At 39.3% G+C, this 16592-nt stretch overlaps 1 long non-coding RNA gene across 1 annotated transcript; it reads left to right on the top strand.

Annotated features, from left to right (window-relative positions):
• The first annotated feature begins 11887 nt into the window (after positions 1-11887).
• On the top strand, positions 11888-16112 carry LOC141020428 (uncharacterized). Its single transcript, XR_012180842.1, has 3 exons — positions 11888-11962; positions 13058-13095; positions 16036-16112. It is a non-coding gene; the product is annotated as an uncharacterized lncRNA (long non-coding RNA).
• Positions 16113-16592: the final 480 nt, after the last annotated feature.

The raw sequence follows: 16592 nt of genomic DNA, 5'->3' as shown, positions 1-16592 counted from the left end.
TTGTTGGAGAAGCTAACACTGATGTTGTTGGAGAAGCTAACACTGATGTTGGAGAAGCTAACACTGATTATGTTGGAGAAGCTAACACTGATGTTGGAGAAGCTAACACTGATTATGTTGGAGAAGCTAACACTGATGTTGTTGGAGAAGCTAACACTGATGATGTTGGAGAAGCTAACACTTATGTTGTTGGAGAAGCTAACACTGATGTTGTTGGAGAAGCTAACACTGATGTTGTTGGAGAAGCTAAAACTGATGTTAGTCTTTTGGATAAACTAACATTGATATTGGTCTGCTGGCAAAGCTAACATCTGTGTTAGCCTTTTGGAGAAGCTAACACTGACATTAGCCCTTTGGAGAAGCTAACACTGAGAATAATGTTAGTCTGTTACCTGCCACTAACATCGACACTGGCCTGTTGGAAACACCAATGTTTGCTTGTTGGAAAAGGTAACACTGACATTAGCGTGTTAAACTTGAAAAGAACCAGTCTGTAGCTATGTTTTTACAATTTGACTGGCCTGAAATGGATATAGATGCCGAATTGTCGGTTTTGGAAAGTTGCTGAAGTACTCGAGCAGCCGTCCTCTAATTCTGGCATCAGAAATGTGTGTGGGAACCATCTGATAAGCACTTCTGATCAGGCGTACTGGCAGTTTAAGATAAGATAAGATGTAACTTTATTCATCCTGAATGCAGCATATCATGTGGCATTTCAAATCAAGTGTGTAAACATGTTTCTCTATGTGTAGAATTTGGCTTTTGTGTCATTATTGTCAATTTCGTTGCATTAATGAACCCAAAAATGAAAAATGCCCCACTGAACACCCTGTTTAAGTACTGAAGGATTTTTTTTTCTTTACATACCTCGATCAACATAAATATGAGTCAACTTCTTATCACCGCTGATAAAAGCATTAACCAAGACTTGACAAACAGGAGTATCAGCACGAAACGATGAATAAAACATGTGACTTGAAGCTGAGTTTGTGTGTTCGATCAGATCCATTTGTGGAGGTCGGGGGGTTTTTAGCTCAGTGGTACAGATCGATGTTTGCTCGAGTGTCTGAGAGCACAGGGATCCTTTTGTTGGCTAAAAAAGCTCCTCGCTCTCTCCCTGCCTTTCATCTTTCATTTGGGCTCGGGGCATTGATTGAGTGAGCGGGGAGCCATTGACATCAAACCTAGCCACTGTCTTTTATTCCCCTCTGGTTTCAATGAGGCGAGGATTTACAGGTACTCCAGTCGTTGGGTTGCCAAGCTACAATGCAGGATTTACTTCAAAAGGCGGGATTATTTATCATATATGTCAGAGAGAAAATGTCCTTCAGCAAACGTGAAGGGAGGATTTGCAGATACAAACATCAAAGGGCAATCTTTAAGAATGAAAATTCAGCAAGCAAATGGTCCTGTCAGAGGAGAAGAGATCTTACTGGGGAAACTATTAACGCAGCACCTTCATGGTACTTTTGAGCAAGGCATCTAACCCTTTGGTATCAAGCAGTAACACACTGTGGGTGTACCCAGGTGTTAGAGGAGAGACATACTTATGAAGTCTTTTCCTGCATAAGTAAAGGAGGATTGAACGCACAGTATGTACAGTAAATTCTCATAGATGATCTAAAGTAAAGCGATGTTTAGTATAAAATGAAGGTTTAGTGGTTTCTCGACATTTAAATGCAGAAATTTCACATATTATTTATGTTTGTGTCATAATTATCGATTTAGGGATGACAATGTCCATCTTTTGGATATCATGTTTTTTTCTTACATGTAGGAAAGACTGCAGTGAACTTTGCTTACTAACATACTAACTTTTCATATAGAGCCACCGTGAGTAAAGACCTGTAAAGACCACTGACGTAGATGTTTATACTGTCAGGTTGGGGTTGAAATGGAAAGTCAATGCCACGGACTTGGCATTTTGTCACATACAAAATGTCATCTATTAGATGTGTAGTTGCTTAACGGTCCACTTTTTGTCGGAGAGTTGATTTTTCTGAGACTTGTCAAATACCGACAGTTTGGGACGGCCACCGACCCGACCTACAATCCCACAGCATCAATATTTGACAACAAATAAAACGAAAAGAAAATGTTAAGGGGGGACAAGTTGGAAATAGATCCAATATCTGTATGTGGTAGGGAGGTTACAGATGTAGCCGCCTCGATATTCATCCCAACCAGAGGCCTGCCAGCTGAACAAACCAGCCGCCACAGTTCATTTCTTGATGCGACTGAGAATAAATGTCTCAAAGACGTAAGTTTCAATGCAGCTAACTGAATATATCGCAACTCTTTTATCTCTCTTAATGCACCGTCATGAAAGGCCACTTCATCAATCTTCCCATTAAAACTGAGAGCAGCGAAAGACGAGGTTCATTGTTAAAACATACGATAAACTCCAGCTGAGAGCCTCAACGTAATGTGTAGAATATGGAGAGTGCATGAAGGTCATTATGAACAAACATGTTGCTCCGTCAGCGAATCAGAGCCTCCGTCTCCAGATGTTTACTCTGGCATGCTGTCATCTTGATGAATTTGTTTGCGTGCACATCTTCATTAGGCTCTGGGGTTAAACTTTATCCAATCAAACTGCTACCTTAATTGTGAGCCTTATTGGAGGATTGATTATAATTAGACTTGCTTGATGGGAAGTTAATATCCGTCAATTATGCAAGAGGCAACAGAATAACAAAGATGAAACAGCGCTCGTCGTTATTCCCCTGCTGATGATTTGTTTGGAGCGGAGGATGACAGAGACTCCAGGCTGGCCTCAATCTGTCTTCAAGAAGAAATAGATTTGAATATTAAATACTTCTTAAAAAAACTGGATCTCTCCGGGGAGGGTTGCCTTAATAATGTGTACTCTTTTAAACCATCTGCTGCTTTTATACAGTTGCTCGCATTTACTTTAAGAGCTGTTAGGAACAGTACAATAAACTCTAATGCACATGATCACATCCGTCTGTCGTTCAATATTTACTTAAGACTGTTTGACAAAGTTTAAAACTCCTATAAAGATTGTGAGGAGTAAACTTGCATGTTTGCACTTATCAAGCTCCAGGGTTAACAAAGAAACACTGTTCTGCCACTTAACCAGTATAATAGATATAAAGGTTCACGGGCAGGTGTAATTGAAGCAATTATTACGAGTCTTCAGGATGTTTAAAAGAAGACGAGACATTGTTAACTAGCTCTGCGTTGCCCTGAGGACGTTCACGGTCACCTGTGTTGTGCGAGCGGATGCACTGATGAATAAAATGAGCGATCAAAGAGTTGGTAAGCGACAGGAAGTTGAACTAATTCCTCACATTCAAACTATAATGTGAGATCTAAAGACTTTCTGAGCAGGAATTCAGAATATTTAAGTTCAAACGTCCACCATCTTTGCTTTAAACCCTGCCAGGTTTGTTTAGCCTTGAATGAGGGCTTGAGAAAAATCGGGAGCAAAGGAGGAAGTCAGGGGACGAAGTATAAAGACAGCAAACGTAGGAGGAGCCAGAACCAGAAGACTGCTGTTGATGTCCCGTGTGAAAGCAGAAGTCAATGTTGACTAATTTAACAAAAAATTACATAACTTCCGCAATTTATACCGAACCGTAAGAGTTTCCTCAACCTGATCAAGAAGTTTGAGTGTTGAAACCAAACTCAGTGATTGAAAATGTACCAATTCAGTCGTTAAGGTGGACGTGTTGCATGATATAGTACAGATAATACAGAATAGTTGTGTCACCTTGTACATCAGGGCATGTTGAACATCAGGAACCAAGATAAAAACAGTCCCAAGGTAGCTGAGACCAAGTAAGGACTTCAGACCGGAGTTGGTCCTTGGGACTAAAATAAACCAAACGCTCTTTTTCTTCTTCAGTCCTGTTGTCCTCGTCGACGGAAGAAGTCAAACTCAATTTCCACCAGCAGCTGAGAGCGAAACGAGTGTGTCAGCTGTCAGAGGAGACGCTGACAGACCGACGCTGCAGGTGAGGGCATGTAAACGTGAGAAAGCCGCAGTGTGAAAAGGCCTGTGGTCGACTTAATACACTGCAAAATATGGCGATAAGCACGGGGCATTCACAGCGAGCCGGTGGGTCGGGCTGATTACACCCCGCAGACCACAAGACAACAACACCAGCAGATAATCTCTGCATGTCAGTCAGCAGCTGCAGACAAACACACACTCGTGTCAGACCGCAGGATGGACGTGTCTCCTCCGGGGTGAATTTATAATTTTAATATAATTCTTCCACAGAGAGGTCCTTTGCTGTCTTTCTGTCCTCTCCACACATTATTTTGCCTTCTTTATTTTGCCTTCAAGTGTTTCTTCTAGCGTCACACAACACTGTCACGGAGAATCTCATCAGAAAGGTCAGAGGTCGCCGCAGCAGTGCGGTGATACGGCGTGTCCGGTTGAAATAAGGTGAGAGGAAAACTGCTTAGAAACACACACACACACACACACACACACACACACACACACACACACAGACACACACTGTTGGCTGCTCTCTCCCAGTGTGTGTGTGTGTGTGTTTGTCGGTCATAAATATAGCTGTGGGATTCCTTCCCTCCGGCCAACCTGATTACTGAGATCAAAACATTTCAGCAGGGGAAAGGTATAAGGGTGTGTGTGTGTGTGTGTGTGTGTGTGTGTGTGTGTGTGTGATGTTTTACTCCTATCTTTGTGAGGTCCCGAGTTTTTGGACCCGTAAAGTGAGGACATTTTGGAAAGTGAGGACGTTGCACCAAAGGCCTTCGTTTTTGGGATTTATAATCAAATTCGGGTGAAGTTTGGGATGTGTGATATATCCTGTGATACATTATTGAGGTAAAATGACAATATACAGACATGTATTGTCAAATATATGAAAATATATTTAATATACAGTATTACATTATATGTTTTAGCACACTGGTATGAAGTGTTGATGAAGGCCTGTTTGAAATTAGTGTCATCTAATTTATTGGATATATATATTTTATAGTATACTTACAGTACATTATTGATGTATTCTTATCTATATTAACAAATATATCAATTATTGCCCTTTTTCATATATTGTAAAAACAAACACATTTATATATAAAGATATATATGCCAAATATATTGTATAATATATTATAATGTTTTATACAATATATATATATTTGTATGTTTTGCATTATATATATTTAAGTATACATAATTCATGTTTTTTATTTTTAAATATATATCATCATATATGACCAATGTATCATCAAAATGTAATTAATTATATTTTGTAATATATATAATTGAAGCAAAATGACATAACATTGCCATGTTTGGTCATATATTAAAATGTTATTATATATTAAATCTATTCATATTCTAGGGTTTCTGTTCATTAGTTGTGTCATTTGAACAGTGTTGTGACAATAATAAATTAATGGTTTTCTGGATTTTAGTAATAGATTTTTACATACATATCACTATATAAAACCAATGTACTATTCTATACATTTTGCAATATATTCTTGAGGCAAAATGACAATATACTGGCATGTTTTGTCAAATATATGTGGACTCCTTCCATATATTGAAATGTATTTTTCATATGTTACATTATATTTTTCAGAATATGTCAATAAATACTTGTTGTTTATGGGTTGCTCTCTGTTAAATGTCCTTTTGAGACGGGAAGTGTTTGCTCCGCCCTCTTCCTCCTCAGGTCCCGCCCCCCGGCTGTCAGTCACATTGACGAGCTGTCATCTATCGTGCCTCTGAGGTAACCGATGTCCTTAAAGCCCCTGAATTTAATCCAAGACCGTTGATCAGTGTGTTCCTGAACATTCAGCTCCTTTGTCCTTCCTCTCCCTGCAGGTTGTTATTGGCAGGCTTTCATTAAACGCCCACAGGAGGTGAAATATGCCCCTAAACATCAGAGTACGACTGCAGGGCCGGAGTGAGAGGACGCAGGGGCTGCAAATGCAAACTGCAGCGCGCCTGGTTGTCATTAAATATACACATTGCAGCCTTTAGGCACAGTCATGTTTTGTTCCTCCACAAATGGACATATAGATGTCCACGTTTGGCATCTGCATTTGTATTTCCCTGACTTCAACCTCCAGCTCCAGCTCCAGCCAAAAGCCAGACAGGCGCCACACACCAACACGCACACACTCTCACTGAGCACCGCTGGTCCGAGGCCAGTTTCCAGCACTCCCTGTTCGTGCCAGCGCTGTCATCGCCGCTCCAAACACGCTGCTTGATAACGCCAGAGAGAGACACGGAGAGCGGCTGCCAACGCGGTATCTGATCTAAGTATCGCTTCATGCTATTAAACCACAGTGATCGTCTTATGCAGGGACCTGGCACGGCTGTCAGAGGAGAGGTGGGGGAGGGCGTGTAAGTCATTGGGTTATTCCATCAGGCCCCGCCCACCACAGATGCTTCATTGATTTAGTCCCGCACCACCTCCAGAAGGCTCAGCAGTGATTTTTATTATTTCACCTGACAATCTGTGACACCTTGACGCAAGAAAATGTAGGGATTTGCTGCTAAGGAACATATGAGATGACCTTTAATGCTTAATTTGTTTAATTAAGGAAGCGTTTAATGACAAAGTTCAACCAAACGAGCCTTTCAGAGACTCATAAGGAGGGAAACATGAAAACACATACAACTTTTGCATGTTAGAAAGAAAAAAGCAGTTTGATTTGATGGCTGGTGTTAAAACAATCTGTGCTTGGACATGATTTTAGTCTTAAGTCTTTGTATATACTTTAATTAATCCAGTATTGTATTTTTTCTTTATGTTTTATCAGCCTTAGTACATTTTGAAGCCTTATGTACGTTGCAAGTGTGTAGCTCTGGTGTAGAAATACCAAATATCTGATATATTTTAATTAAAACCCACAAAAGATTACTATTTTTTCTTTGTGTGTAGTTTAATTATCAGAATCAGAGTTTCTTTATTGTCCCACAACGGGGGAAATTTGTTTGCCACAGCAGCCAAAGGACAGAATATTTACAATTGCTGGAGGTGGTTCTGCTGGCACCGGTCCACAAAGTCCTGAATAAGTTCTCTGTAGGCTTCAGTATAAATACATTTTCTGTATGTTTATCACCCTCAATACATATTTAATACCTTATCTACATTGCTAACAAGTCGATCTGTTGTAAAAATACCATTTATCTGATATATTTTCATAAAGAAAACCCAAAAGATTGTTTTCTTTTAATGAATTCAGTATGAATATATTTTATTAATGTTTTTCCACCCTTAACGCATATTTAAAGCCTTATTCACACTGTGAGAGTGTAATTCTGGTGTAAAAACACAGAATATCTGATATACATTGATTAAAACACCCAGAAGTTTGTGATTTTTCTTTAATTTATTCACTATAATCATATTTTCTTTGTGTTTTGTCACCTTTAATACATTTTAAAGCCTTATCTTCACCACAAGTGTGTAGTTCAGATGTAAAAACACAGAATATCTGAATATCTATCTCTACTATGTTGATTAAAACACCCAAAAGTTTGTGACTTTTCTTTGTGCATAATTTAATTCATTCAGTATAATCATATTTTCACCATCAATACATTTTATAGCCCTTACTGATGTTGCAAGCTTTTAGTTCTGGTATAAAAATGCCAGATATCTGATATATTTTGAATAAATATGATAAATATTTCACTTATTTTTGAAGTTTTTTAGTGCGGAAAGTAAAAGTTGCTTCGACACCATCAACATAAAAATACATTCTTGTGACGTTTATTGATAAACTGCTGTGTGTTCTCGATTTATCTTCATTTCAACTTTAAGAAAAGGATTATATTGTGTAGTTGTGAGACCTTAAAATAGCCCTTGTTGTTCAGCTTTATGTAAGCTTTATGTTCCCAAGTTTTTTTTTTTACATTAAAAGAAGAAGAACTTGGGCAATGATAGCTGTCAAACTCCCAAAAAATGTCCCAGTCCCAGTGTCTGAATGACAGCTCATCCCTGGTGTGAGTCTTTAAAATGCAGCCTGACAGGATTTAAAATAAATCGCTCAAATCAATCAACACGTCTCACCAAGAAAACACATCAACCGAAGCTCCCGATGTCTCGACCGGACTGCAAAACTCTCATCGTCTTTCCTCTAATTCATCAGATTTATGATCTGCATGTAACCTGGGTACTTTCTGCTGCTCCTCCTCCTTCGATTCTCCCGCTGCAACTTCCCCCCGGCGTCATTAAAGTTTCATGTCGTCGATGTGTGCACACTACCGAACGTTTGAACGTGGAGGGGGAGTAGATGCAGATGTTTCGCTGCCACATGTTCAGTTTGACTGCACGCACACGGACGGTAATTTGGTTGAGGCTAATTCCAGCCTCCGACTCTCTCGCTCTCTCTCGTGAACACAATGTACTCTCTTAAAGGGCGAGTGATGCTAATCATATCAGTGTGTGTGTGTGTGTGTGCGATGACCGACTCACCTACTCAAAGTGAAACGAGGACACAACATGGAAGGTCAAAGGTCACCTATCTATCTATCTATCTATCTATCTATCTATCTATCTATCTATCTATCTATCTATCTATCTATCTATCGTTCGTGCTCTTAAAAATCTCTCTGTTCTGTCGATTCCCATCAGCTTATCTTTCAGGGACTGAACACTGGGTTCATATTGAGTTCACACACACACACACACTCACACACACTCTGATACACAAACTGTGTGTGGTTGAAGCAGAACGAGGCTGACAGCTTGTGTACAAACAGACACAACGTCCCCGAGCTCCGATGGCCTCGAAGATTTGGTCACCGGTGCATTTTTTTTAATAAATGCTTTAATATTGTCATCATTGTTAGCGTTTCGTCAAATAAAGACGCCGTTCATTCTTTTCTCTGCCGCCCCGAAGGACAAAAACACATTTAAAAGTGATATTTTCTATAATTTTTGGATCAGCTTTCCAACAGTCGCAATGTGGGGGTGCATTAAAAACTTTCACAAGTCATTTAAATGTTAGCGAGGAAGATGTTTTCTGTCTCACAGTACTTACTCTTAACACTTTTTGTCTGCTCTGCTTCTATGATATGTACACAGTAACAGAGTATATGTACTTACATGCAGTTTTGAGGTACTTGTACTTTACTTGAGCGTTTGGTTACTGTGCAGATTCAGATTAATGAAAAAAATACATAATTTTCAAATACTTGTATTGCATTAACTTTTTATTTCAGTACATCCATACGGTATCTTTTGCGTTTACATTCATTTTCAATGAAAGCAAAATCACAAATTGTATCTACATATTTATCTATACATGGACACAGCTGCACGTACATGTGAACCTGCATATTTGAAAATGCGTTAGATGTTTTCAGTAATAAATAAGACTTTATTGATTGGCCAAATTAAAAAAAAACAAGTTATATTTCTGCACAACAGGTAGTTCGTATGTTGGTAACTTCGGTATTTCAAGTATATTTTGATGCTTGTGCTTCTTAAGTGAAAGATCTGAGCATGAGGAACCATCTTTGTTGGAATATATTTAATAATTTTGATTAAAGTAATTAAACTGATGGTTTGATTCACTTTTGGTTTTGGAAGCTAGATCTCTAAATAAACTCAACTTTATTTGTTTGACAGTCGGACTAGAGATAGACGAGACGAGTCAGGATGTGGACGTTAGATTTATTTGGTACGAGAACTTTTCTCAGGGTAGTTTAAATATAATCTAATCTGACATAATCTGACAAATGTGCTTTTAAAGTCCAGTGAGTTGGATTCAGTGACATCTAGAGGTGAGGTTGCAGATTGAAACAAATGAAATACCCCTCGTCTCGCTCTCGCCCTCGGTGGCTGGTGAAACGCAACAAAGAAACAAAGCGATTCTCAGTTTCAGGCGATTAAACACTAATAAAAATATAATAACGAATATCAAACTTCATTTCTGCTCCTGGAGTAGTTTGTTTGCCCATTTGTTGAAAACCTCTTGAAGCTCTTTGTGGACTGATCTGAAAGTTTAACTGCAAAGAGAACAAGAGTGACTTCTCAGAAACAACATACCAATGAAATAAAAAAACCTTGGACTCATAAAAACCATCAGTCATTCGTTTACAGATGCACTTTTTCTTTTTCAAGGATCTCAGCTGAGAAAAGTATTTTTCTGATTCAATGCAGAATAAAAGCAGAGTAAGTTTTTCTGCACCGAGGCTCCAAATGTCAACAAGTGGAGAGACGGTCTGAATATCCTCTCTGGATTACTGCTGATTGTGCTGACGGTGTTCAGCGTATAGGAACCATATCTGACCACTTTTCTGACTCACAGTGTTCGAATCTTCCCTGAGTCACCAGGGCCGAGGTCAGGTTTAGTCATGGAAAGCCTCTCTCCTTGTTACACGCATCACAGCGGAGGGTTTGGACGTTTGAACCAAACACGATTCGACCTCCTGACCCCTGTGAGATTCAGCCCGTGTCACTCTGAGCCAATTCCCACACGTTAAACCCTGCGACAGACGCTGCTGTGAAAGCTCGTGTCACGGAGAAGGGGATTGGCCCGCGGTGATGTAATGTACCTGATGAATGCATCCGGCTCCTCCTCCTCCTCCTCCTCCTCCTCCTCCTCTTCCTCCTCCTCGTCCAGGCAGCCGGCCAGGCAGCATGAGCTCATACGTCCTTGGGAAAAAAAAGGGCGGGGAGGTGGGGGCATCTTTCATTCTTAAGTAGCCTCTTGACAAATGAAATGGGACTGAGCCACTTTTTTTTTTTCATAACACTTCGGAGAATAAGAGCAGAGCTCTGTAAGGCTGCATTTACATCTCCGTGTTTAGTGAGGCTCTTATCAAGTGCAGCAGCGGGAACGAAGCTGCGATTCCTGCAGCATGAAGCAAAAAACAACCTGTTATACTCATCATCAGATCTCACATTTGAGTCAGCGATCCTTCGGCAATACCTACATGACTTAGGATATCTTATATTTAAATTCGTCACACATTATTTCAGTCAATTACTCAATCCCTAACTAATAAAATACCTAATTTACCTTATACAGATAGGAAATAGTGGCACATAGTCCCACTTTGTCACCGTAGTTTGTCAGGTTTTATGAAAATGACATTCATTGCTTGAATCACCCTGAATCAACGTGAATACGAGGACTTATCTGTGTTTTGACAGCTCTTTCGTTCATGCAAAATAAAACTAGAAAGCTGAATGAACTGGAAACTGTTCGGATATTATTTTTGCTCATTTATAAACTCTCTAACAGCCTGTTGACCTTGACATTTCACAGGGAACTGAACGTTGAATTTATCAATGTTTTTCTCTTAAATCGTTTATTCAAATTACACAAAGGAATCTAATTAACACAGCGCTGCTTTTTCAGCTTTTAATTTGCACCAAACACCGTTTTGCTAATAAAAAGTCCAAGCTAATATAACTCAGTGATCATCAGCATCTGAGTGGAAGTGCTGCGTTTGAGGCACCATATTTTGTTAAACACTGACCTCTGGTGGCTGAATACGTCAACTACAGCAAAAACAGCAACACATGCTGAAAACATGAATAAAACTTCAGTTCAGAGAGTTTAACATCAACATATATCATAAATAATAAACTCAAAAGTGATAACATAACAGCTGGAGAACATGTTTTCTAATGTGCAGCAGTAAGTAAATACACTATATTTCAAAACAATGCGTCGCTCTCAAGTGGAGGAAAGATTGTGTATAATGAAATACTGACACCTAGTGGCCAAATTATATATTACCAGCAGTTGAGTGGTTCTCATATTCTTCTTCTTCTTCTTCTTCTTCTTCTTCTTCTTCTTCTTCTTCTTCCTGGTCACATGCCCCACTCATGCTAATTGAAACACAGGTGTGCAGACTGACAGTGAACACACCTCCTGTCAACTAACACAACAGGAACTATTGATTATCTTCAGTAACATGCTGAGATTTAATAAGTTCAGTCGTCATTCAGGAGCCTCTTTACCGACCTGGAGTGAGGTGAGTTGATTTTTGATGTTATATGACTGTTTCCTGTTAAAAATGTTGATTATTAGCTGATTTAACTTTAAAATTAAAGTTAACAAAATGTTCCCCCACACATGATTCAGCACTTATTATAACTCTAGCCAGTTTAGTGAATAAAACAGCGAGTTAATATCAGTTTAATGAGCAAAATACAACAATTAAAGTCAAATATCAGAAGTAAAAGTACTCCTCATGCAGTAAAATGGCTCCTGGTCATGTTTAAATATAGGTTTATACATGTTGCTCTTGTTTTGTGCTGCTTTAAGAAGTTTATCAAAGTTTCAGCATTAGTTGGACCTTTTCTAGCTACTTCTGCTGGTTTAATGGATAAAACATCCTTATTTTATGAGATAGTTATGTTTTGTGAGTAAAATCTGCATTTGCAAATTAAATATTATTGTCAGTGAGTCCAGTGGAGTGATGAATACAATATTTTTCTCTGAAATGCAAGTAAAGTACTCTTAACTGCAGCCAAGATAAATATAAAATGTTGTCTAAAACCTGAGTTATTGTTGCATTTTAAAAGAAACAAATACTTTAATTCATTTATTTTCCTAATTGTGACATGGGAAAATGAATGTTTTTAGGGAAAGGCTTAATTTATCCTAATGTGTTTACATATCAGCTGATGGATTACCTTAAGAAGGACGATGTGTACTACAGATGTGTAAATCTGTTAAATACGTTGGAGTTTTAACCGAAGAAATGTGAAAATGTATCATATAAAACAGATTTGTGCCTTTTTACATCGAATTCTTACCAACAAACTTGATAAAAGTTATAATACAAACACAATGTTGTCGCCAACAATGTCATCCACGTGGGAATAAAGCTTTGTTCTCCAGCACAGCCGTCTCCGCAGCGATTTTCAGTGGGTGGATATTTGAGCTCCTTGGTAACTGCAGACTGAGTAGAAATGTCTCGTATCTATAAACTCATGACGAGGCCGGTGATTGATGGAGATGTGGAGGAAATTGATTGAGCGTCTCGAATGGAAGTTGATCCGTCTCCGCCTCTCTCCCTCTCTCCCTCTCTCTCTCTCTCTCTCTCTCTGCTGATGTGTTGCAGCCGAGCTCAAGCTGACTCAGCAGCAGAAGACAGAACAGGTGAACCCACACACACCTGCTGACATTTATACGTGCAATACAAATACACAAGTGTGTTGTGTTGAAGTGAAAGTAAAGCTGCTGCAAAGAAGGATGAAGAAAAATCACAAATTAAATGTCATTTCTTGAATATTAATCGTATTAGATTATATATCGACGATGCAGTGTTTTATATCTTAGCGCATATCTACATTAATTTAACTGCTTAGACAACCTCACAACTAGACCCGCTTTAAAACATCTGGGCCAGCAGATGTTCAGGCAAGTCAGACTGTGATCATAGATGCTACTTAAAATCTTTAAAGGTTTGGCAACGTGAGCTATTATTTGACTGATGTGTGGTGTTTTCTACAAGAAAATCCCTGCAGTCAATAACGGGAAATGACCAAGATGAACTTAACACGTCAAATCAAGAGAAAAAGTCCTTTATGCTCACATTAACTGCAGTATTTTATGGGATTGTGTGAGTTTAAGTGCAACAACCGAGCAAAATGAATGTAAAATCACCACGGAGAGCATCAAAACCCGCCAAATAACTCAAATATTGGTCTTATTGGTATTTTTTATTGAAAAATATATACATTTTCCTTGGGGAAAGTCCCCCAACCTCGCCACAGAATACGTACACTGTATACACTGTACATCTAAACACTGTAATGTTACGTAGTCCTCATCTGCATGAAGTTGAGGTCAAGGCTTCTTTATGCAGTTAAGAGGACGGATTCGGCAGCTGCATGGCTGAAGTCTCTCCTGAGAGACCTTCAGAAACACATTTTCTTTTGCATTATAAGAGAAAGTTTCCAGACGAGCCGCCATGTTGGTCACGTACTGTAAGACTGTCCCAGACTGTAGATGTTTTCTAGATTAAACGATTAGTTGTTCGGCCTATAAAATGTCAATCAGTGTTTCCTGAAGCCATCATTTTCATCTTGTTTTGTCCTCAACCCAAAGATATTCAGTTTACTGTCACAGAGGAGGAAATAAACTAGAAAATATTCACATTTAAGAAGCTGGAATCAGAGAATTTTGACTTTTTTTTATTAAAAAAATCACTCAAATCAATTAATCAATTATTATAATTAACAAATACATTATGTATTTATTATTTACAATGATTTCTTGATCTCAAGGCTGTAAATTATCATCATCTCCTCCTCGTTCTTCTATAATGTAACTGCTACAATATGTATTTGTTTCAGGGGGGACTCAGACTAAGTGAGACGTTGGATTTGAGCGCCACATTATACATGTAATAACAGTTTAAGGATACAATCCATCACTGCTGTCCTGTGTCACATCAGCCGGCGGAGGAAGGGGGAAAAAAAGGAAAAAGAAAGAAGTTGATCCGTCTCCCCGGGTCATCGTTTTTCAGCGCATTAGATGACAAATAATTGGTCATTCATCAATAGCAATAGATGAAAGCTGAAATGATTTATTGCCTTTACAACAAAAATTGGGCCGGCCCTGCAATGATGATGGAGCTCTGTGGTCAGTGAGGCAGAGAGGAGAGGAGAGGAGAGGAGGGAGGTAGATAAAAAAAAAAAAGAGAGGCGGGAAAGAGGAAGGAAGGAAGGAGAAGGAGGGAGGAAAGGTGGAGCAAGAGGGAAGATGAGGAAAGAGAGAAAGGATGGAAAAAGAAAAGGAAGGAGAAGGGGAGGAGGCAGAAAAGAGAAGATGACTCAAAGAAAAATAACCTTTTCAATTTGAATCAACCTTCATTCTCCCAAATAATCCCAAATATTAACATGTCGCGTCCGTCTAGAGTCTTTGTTTTCTTAAAACTGAGCATTTTTCCACAAAGAAACACTCATGTTCCAGGAATTTGTTAGAAATTCAACAGAATGACTTGATTAGGACTTTTTGCATTTCACTTTTAAGTCGACGGTTTTATTTTCTTTGACTTGGTTTGACATTATATTATAAACACAGTAGAAGAACAAATCTGCAAAGCGTGGCATGATGATAACCGAACCGAGCTGCTACCACTGGCTAACTACTCGGCGCGAGACCTGTGAAAAATAGATGTTGAAATCTGAAGGATGCTGTGTGTGTTTTTCCCTGATGATGCCACTTTGAGAACAACAAACCTGTGTTAAAAGTTGTGTTTTGCTCCGGGAGCTAACAGCTAATGAAGCTAAACACACAGCAGGACTGAGAGCGTCTGTTCAGGGGAGCATGAAGCGTAATGAAGTGGACTGCAGTTTACAGTAAATTCATGTACATTTTGGAGGTGGTGGACTTTCAGCTAACAACATACCAAAGTAAAGAAACATTTACAATGTGGACGATTAAAATTGATTTTGAGGACGGCTCTGCTGCGGACGTGTTTTTCCAGTCGGAGACACGCATCACACAAACTTGTCGGACAGCCAGATCCTTCGAAAGGCGGCCGGCCACGAGCTACATCACGCCTCTTCCACTTCTTTAGTTCCGGCTGCTCCGCCATTGACCAACTTTCAAGTGGTGATGGATCGCCCCGACCTGATAATCCTGCACAGTTGCAAGATGTGAACGCGCCGCAATCCTCGTATTGATCGCTTCAGTGAAACACAGATCCCCGCCTGATTACCACCTCGCTGTGATCCCGACAGAGGGCCTCTCCATCTCCCGCTATCGCAGCTCGTCCTCCGGCACCGTTCCGGTGGAGGTTTAGGGTTAAAGCCGGGCGATAAACTGAATATGTGAGGGCGTCGACAGTCGGTGGCTTAATTTCACCCATGTTAGTCCTGTCAGAGTGTCCACGGGAAGAAATGATGGGGACTCACGGTGGAAAAGACTTTCTGAAAGGTGGTAAAACAGCAGGGAAACATCCCAACAGTTGACAGTATTTATTTTATTTTACTTTATTTTAGATAGTTTGACAGATGATCACTGAGACGTGTGTTCGGTTTCAGACAAACTAACTTTTATTGTTATTTAAATTGATGTTTTCATCCTCAGGATTTGGGCTGCGTGGCTGTTAATGTACGGAGGTGATGAGTGGAGTCTTCCTGGCATGAGGATCGATCTTATGAGTTATATGTAAGTCACATAACAGTCCCGTCTTCACTAACAGCAGCCTGAATGTGTTACTGTGGCTGGTTCAGGATGGAAAAGGACTAAATTACTTGGTTACTGGTGTTCATGCTATTCAGTTATTGGTTTTCAGTTATTGGACAGCCATGGATAATGCACTGTAATTTCACAATTCACAAGAGAAAAAGGCATCAGGGTTATAAATTAATTAATTAAGGAACATATTGGTGTATCGGCGCGCTGCCTGTCTGTCGTACCAGTTTGATGGTCACTGAGAAAGTCCTGGAAAAGTCCTGGAAAAGAAATTCTTGGTGAATAGTTTGCGAGAGATGTTTCAAAACATTTTCCCGTTCAACTCTCCTTTTTTATCAATTGAAAAATAAAGTTAAATGAAAAAAAAACTGTAGATATTTTTCCACATAGTCAAACTAAATTAAAGAAATGTGACCTAAATCAATTTATGTCACATTTTTGGATATTAA

The sequence above is a fragment of the Pagrus major genome, chromosome 24 (assembly GCF_040436345.1).
Source record: "Pagrus major chromosome 24, Pma_NU_1.0".
In the NCBI taxonomy this organism is placed as follows: Eukaryota; Metazoa; Chordata; class Actinopteri; order Spariformes; family Sparidae; genus Pagrus; species Pagrus major.
The sequence above is the reverse complement of the archived record's forward strand: the minus strand, read 5'-3'. Positions and strand labels throughout refer to the sequence as shown.